Source organism: Crocuta crocuta, unplaced genomic scaffold (assembly GCF_008692635.1).
Source record: "Crocuta crocuta isolate KB4526 unplaced genomic scaffold, BGI_CrCroc_1.0 scaffold2089, whole genome shotgun sequence".
NCBI classification, from domain to species: domain Eukaryota; kingdom Metazoa; phylum Chordata; class Mammalia; order Carnivora; family Hyaenidae; genus Crocuta; species Crocuta crocuta.
Genome location: NW_027528665.1, coordinates 89,860 through 96,411, shown reverse-complemented (window position 1 = coordinate 96,411; position 6,552 = coordinate 89,860). Strand labels below are relative to the sequence as shown.

The window sequence follows — 6,552 nt, the reverse complement described above, 5'->3', positions numbered from 1 at the left end:
TTCTACATGGTCACGTCCACATGAGCAGCAACAAGGTGAGAGATTGGCTCCGCGATATAGGGGGCGTGGTTTGAGGCGTTCTCGGCGATGATTGGTCCGGGAGAGATTGCCAGAGTTAGTCCTTCCGGGGCGCGATATGGCTGCGGATAAACTCCCTACTACCCGCCCCGGCCTTGGCCTGCCCAGTTCCCATTGGCCATCTGGCGGGGACAGGCACAACCGGGGCAGGAACATCTGGGTGAGGGGTGTGTATGTTTGTGTGGCTGTGGGTGCGTTTGTTGGTGTGTGTGGCTTTTCGGTGGGTAGAATATTTCTCCGAGTTGAACTGCTCACCAACTGACTGCCCCGAAGGGCTGAAGATGCTGCCCGAGTCGGCGGCGAGGTTCGGCGCAACAGCTGGCTTGTAGCCAGAGCCTGGCGCTGGACGCGCGCCGTGACTGTGCTGTCTTCACGTGAGCTCTTTCAGTCTTGTTCAGCCCTAACTCATCCACAAGCTTAGTCCGGCGCATTTGGCACGGCGCCATCCGTCCTACAGATGCAATCAGTTAAGGTCCAGGGCGAGGTCTGGACACCTGTTTGACGTCCCTGCCTGGGAAGTAGAGTGTATTAGGCGGTTCGGGCATGTGTATGGCTAGAGAGGACATCACAGACACAGTTAGGGTACATTTGATGCTTTTGAGCATTTTAGGGGATCGTAGGCGAATGGGCATTTTGTCTGAGTGGATTTTGTAGCGACCGGATGAGGACTCTATGCCGTGCGTGTCTATATGGGGGGTGGCGGTGGGGCAGATGCATTTTCTGAGCTTTTTGCGCATTTATGCTCTTGGGTTGAGATATCTTATGTTGGCGTCTGCATGNGCGCTGTTTGGGAGCCTGTGTCCATGGTGGAGGTTCTGTGCTTTGTCTGGGGATTTTGTCTTAAGGTTATGTGATGTTTCTGACTTATTTGAACTTCTGTCTTTCCACTTTTTATTTTGAGGTCCTTGTAATAGCTTGGAAGGTGTCTTCAGGGTTTGGGAGTCTTCTCTAGGATGTGAGGTATCTGAGCAGAACTAATTTGTTTCCTGGAGTGAACACGTTGGTCTATTGGCGGGGAGCAGGAGTTGTTTCAATGTATACGGTCTCTGTTGGGTTTTTGTTTTCTTTTGTTTTGTATTATGTGACTCAAGTTGCAAGCTCTTTGTGCAGAGTTTTGGAATCTTTTTTAGGGTGTGTTCAGTGATCTATTTTTGGTGTCTCTGGGTATCTNCTTGATGGAGGTCCAGACTGAGAAAAAACTGGGGCAGGAAGGGGAAGCTGGAGAGCAGTGAGGGAAAAAAACACCGGTTTCATGATATTGCCTGGAATTGCCCCATGTCACCTTAATTAATTGATTGTATTGAGATATATTCACCTCTCCCCCTCCCCTTTCTCTCCTTTCCCTTTTGTTTTTGTGCCTGAGCAGTTCAGCCCTAATGCCCTTAGGTGCTGTAGAGCAAGGCGAGTGAGTGCTCGTAGAGGCATCCCACACTAGGAGTCAGAGCCCAGGCACAGTGAGAAGGGCCTCCACACATAGGGGCAGGCAGCGCTGGGGACAGAGCCCAAGATGGTAAGGAGGATGTCCCTGCGTTGGATGGGGAGAAGGCTTACTGGCTCATGGGTTCAAACTTGAGTAGAGTGTGGAGGTCCGGGTCAGGGATTGGTTCAGCAGAGCATGTGAGGGCGGGCCTCTGGTGTGCAGATGGGATGGCTTACATACTTTGGGATTCATCAACTCAATAAATGTGGAAGACACGACTCTCACTTTTGGAAAAGGGAATTTCAAATATAGAAAGGAAGAAAACAAATTCTAAGGTGTTACATTGGGATTGGAGTCTCCATGTGAGCCCATGCTTTACAGTATGTATGCGTGCATATATGCATAGATTGATAGATACAGATGTACATATGTATGCGTGTGTGTTTGCATGTGTACATACATGTATTCCAAACTTTCTGGAGACCACATATCCCAATAGTAATAAGTACACCTAGCCCCCAGGTCCTGACTTCTAAATATTATTCTCCATTCAATGATGGGTTCCCAGGCTGGGAGAGGGAAAGGATAAATGAGCCTGGCTCAACTTATGGGACCAGTCATAAAGGACACTTCAAGGAAACTTGTGGTAGCAGAATAACGGACAGTTCAAAGAGTGATTGGGTGATGTCAGAAGGACACAGAAAATAGCCTGAAGGGGCTCCCCCTGGACATACTGGAGATGATTTTCTTTTCTCAGCTTTAATAAGATACTGTTCATGTATAACATGTAAGTGGAAGGTGTACAAGGTGATGATTTCAATCTGTGTGTGTGTGTATTGAAATGCTCACTACATAAGGTCAGTTAACACTCTGTCCTTTCACATAATTTTTTTTTGTGGAGTAACAATTAAATCTACTCCCTTACCTTTAAATATATGATATAGTATTGTTAATGATAGTCACCATGCTATACATTGATCCCCATAACTTATTCTTATTGCTGCAGTTTTGTCCCTAAGGCCACCATCTTCCCCAACTCCTGGCAAACACCATTCTAATCTCTATTTCTGTGAGTTTGGCTTTTTAAATTTGCACGTATGTGAGAACATACAGTATTTGTCTTTCCCTGTCTTCTTTTACTATAAAGCATTCAGGGCCCATCTGTGTAGTTGCAAAAGGCAGGATTTTCTTTTTTATGGCCAAATAATATCCCATGGTATATCTACAGCACATTTTCTTAATCCATTCATCCCTCCACGGACCCTTACATTGTTTCCATATCTTGGTCTTTGCTGCATAGTAAATCATAAAATCGGTGTTACCCCCTCCGATTTTGTTTTTCAGTTTCAGAACTGTTTGACTATTCTAGTTCCGTTGCCTTTCCACATAAACTTCATAATCAGTCTATATGCCCAAAAAGTCCTACTGGGATTTTTGATAGACATTGTATTAAAACGTTGCATCCCTTCGGGGCCTATCGACGTCTAACTTCTCTTGATTTGATGGACCCATGACCACAGTATGTGTCTCCATTCCTTTGGGGCTTAGATTTCTTTCCTCAGCTGCTTGTGTTTTGGGCATACAGGTACTGTGTATGTTTCTATGGACTGCAACGGGGGAAGTGATTGTAAATGGTACGTGCGGGTGGTTTCTGTACTTTGTCTTGTTATGTAATTGTTCCATGCTAGCACGTAGAAAGTTGCTTGATTTTTTGTGCTAAGCTTCTATGCTGTGACAAATTTAGTTCACTTATTAGTTCTAGAAGGTTTTTTCTTTAATTTCATGGGATTTTCTACGCACATAATCACGTCATTGTGAATTGGAACAGTTTTATTTCCTCCTTCCTGATCTTTCTTTTTTCTTTCCTTACTGGAGTGGCTAGGACTTCCAGCAAAATACTGAATAACGGAGGGGAGAGTGGATATCCTAGCCTCGTTCCTGGTCTTAGCGAGAAAGCATGTAGCGTTTATTCATTAAAGTAGGATGGAGGGTGTAGGCATTTTTGTAAGATGCCCTATATTGTGGAGTTATTTCTAGAGAATGTATTGTAAGTCCTGGAGGGTGAACAGGGTGATAGCTGAATCGTCAGCAATGTTCTGGTCTCCAGCCTGTTGAAAGTGAGCATTATGAGCTGCACAGCCCCATGATCCCCCAGAGGACAGTTAAGATACAAAACTCGCTGTAATTCCCTGACACTCCTTAAAGCTTCACATGTTCCCTGCATGCCTTCACGTAGCCACCAGATGTATGTCTGGTTAATGTCCAAAGATCTTTTGTGTTCTCTTTCCATGCTTTGATATTTGATGCTTTCATCTAACGAAATATGAAATAAAGCCTATGTGCAGCCTGCTGCTGCTCTGTCACAGAGGCAGCCCCGCATGTCAGCTCAGCCTAGAGTCTGAGAACTTCTTCAGTGCGCGGCCACCGACACTGTATCCAGGTTCAGAAAGCTCCCTCCTAATCCTGGTTTGCTGGATGTTTTTATCGTGAATGGCTGTTGGATTTGGTCTGATGTTGTCTCTGCATCAGTTGATGTGATCATCTGGTTGATTGTGGTTTTATTGGATAGACTCATATATTTGATTTCTGAATTGATTTTTGAATTCTACACCAACTTTGCATTTCCAGGGTAAACCCAACTTGCTCATGTTGTATTATTCTTTGTATACATGATTGAATTTGATTTGCCAGCACTGTCTTTGTCTAATTTTGGTATCAGGGTAATGCCAATCTGATAAAATGATTCTAGAAGTGTTCCCTCTCTCTGTTTCTTTGAAGAGGTTGTAGAATTGCTGTTATTTCTTATTATTTTTCTACTACTTTTGTAGAATTTTTAAAAATTTAAGTCCAAGGTAGCAAATAGTATAGTGATGGTTTCAGGAGTAGAATTTAGTGATTTCATCACTTACATAGAAAACGCAGTGCTCATCCCAACAAGTGTCCTCCTTAATGCCCATGACACATTTAGCTCATCCCCCAACCCAGCACCCCTCCAAGAACCCTCAGTTTGTTCTCTGTATTTAAGAGTCTCCTCTGGTTTGCCTCCTTCTCTATTTTTATCTTATTTTTGCTTCCCGTCCCCTGTGTTCGTCTGTTTTTTTAAATACACATATGAGTGAAATCATATGGTATTTGTCTTTCTCTGACTGACTTCTTTTGCTTAGTATAATATGATCTAATTCCATCCACGTTGTTGCAAATGACAAGATTTCATTCTTTTTATTCCCCAAGCAGTATTCCATCGTATATATATATATATATATGTACCACTTTTTCTTTCTCTATTCATCAGCCAGTGGACATATGGGCATTTTCCATAATTTGGCTATTGTTGATAGCACACTCTTATTTCTCCTTCAGTGTGTGGTACAGTTTTCCAGAGAAACCGTCTGGGCCTGGAGATTTCGTTCCTCAAAGTGTTTACCAATAAAATTGTAGAAATACAGGTATGTTTTTAGATTACCCGGGTCATGGTTTCGTTGGGTTTTTTTGTTTTGTTTCTGGTTTTTTAGTTGAACTTTAATAGTTTGTGTCTTTCAAGCAATTGCTGTGTTCCATCTCAGTTACCAAATGTTGGTGCATAGAGTTATTTGTTAGAATCCATTTAAATTCTCTGGAGTCGTTAACCTATCTCATTCCCGATATTGGTAAGTTGTGTCTTTATTTTACTTATCTTTCTTTTTGTTCAGTCTGGATAGAAATTTATGAATTTTATTGATCTTTTTGAAGAGCCAGATTTGGTTTCATTGACTCTCTCTATTCTTTTCCTGATATCTGCTCTAAACCCTGTTTCTCTTATTTGCTTGCTTTAAGTTTCTATATATTTATTTCCTTTATCTGGTTTCTTTTTTTTTAATGTGCTATTTATTTCTGAGAGAGAGGGAGGGAGGGACAGCGTGAGCAGCGAAGGGTCAGAGAGAGAGTGGGAGACACAGAATCCGAAGCAGGCTCCAGGCTTGAGGTGTCAGCACAGAGCCTGACACGGAGCTTGGAGCTAGAACCCTCGAACCCGAACTGTGAGATCATGACCTGAGCTGAAGTCAGAGGCTTCACCAACTGAGTCACCCAGGTGCCCCTCCTTTATCTTAAGGTGGAAACTTTGATAATTGATGTGGGTCCTTTATTCATTCTAAATCAGGCATTTGATATTGTCCCTTTACTGCTCAGCACAGCAGTAGCTACATCCTGCAAATTTGGATATGTTGTATATTCATTTCCATTCAGTTCCTCTGATACGGGGTTAGTTTCCAAAATATTTTCTAATTTCCCTCGAGACTTGGCCATTTGCGCCATGGGATTATTTAGACGTGCATGGTGTAATTTCCTTCTGTTTGGAGATTTTCCTCTTTGCCTTTTCTTACATATGGGGGGGTTTCTTCTTTTGCTCAGGAAACATTCTCTGTATGATTTCAACTCTTTTATAACTTCTAACATGTGTTTTATGATCCAGGATGCAGTCCACCTTGGTGACACTTCCATACGTGAAGGGTTATGTGAAGGGTTCCATACTTACGGGGTTGTTCACTTATCTGCATACTGCTAATTTTCCATCTATTTCTTCTGCATATGACTGAGAGAGTGTTGAGCTCTATACCTATTATTTGTAGATTTGTTCATTTCTCCTTCAGTTCTGTCTGACTTGGTGACGTATTTTGAAGCTTTGTTATTGGGTGTTGTGCAGAGACGAGTTAACGTAGCAAGCCTGAGACTACTGTCCTTACAAAGCTCAGCATGTTGGCCCTTACCTTGCATCCGAGAACTTGAATTTCAGAAGGTTTCCCACCATTCCCTACCCGAGCAGGGTGCTTTACTCTTCCTAAACTGTCCACACAACATGTCTCGCGTTAAACACCTATGAAACATCTAAACACCTAGACGTTTATGAAAATACTTTTCCTTCTGGGAATCTGAAACCTTGGTCCATGTTGGGCAGACAGTGCCTACGTGACCAGCCCCCAACACAAACTTTGGACACTGTGTTACTCCTGAGCTTCCCTGGTAGCCAGCATGTCACCTGAGTTGTCATGATTTGTTGCTGAAGGCACGAATTGTGT

General features: G+C 43.0%; 1 protein-coding gene across 3 annotated transcripts in view; it reads left to right on the top strand.

The window, feature by feature from the left end:
- The first annotated feature begins 138 nt into the window (after positions 1-138).
- LOC144224331 (protein FAM156A/FAM156B-like) overlaps positions 139-6,552 on the top strand; it is a 38,730-nt gene continuing 32,316 nt past the window's right edge. Inside the window, exon 1 of one of the 3 annotated variants that reach the window (XM_077755257.1) lies at positions 139-238. The gene's annotated coding sequence lies outside the window, so the exon portion shown is untranslated. The other 2 variants (XM_077755255.1, XM_077755259.1) reach the window with 2 other exon arrangements.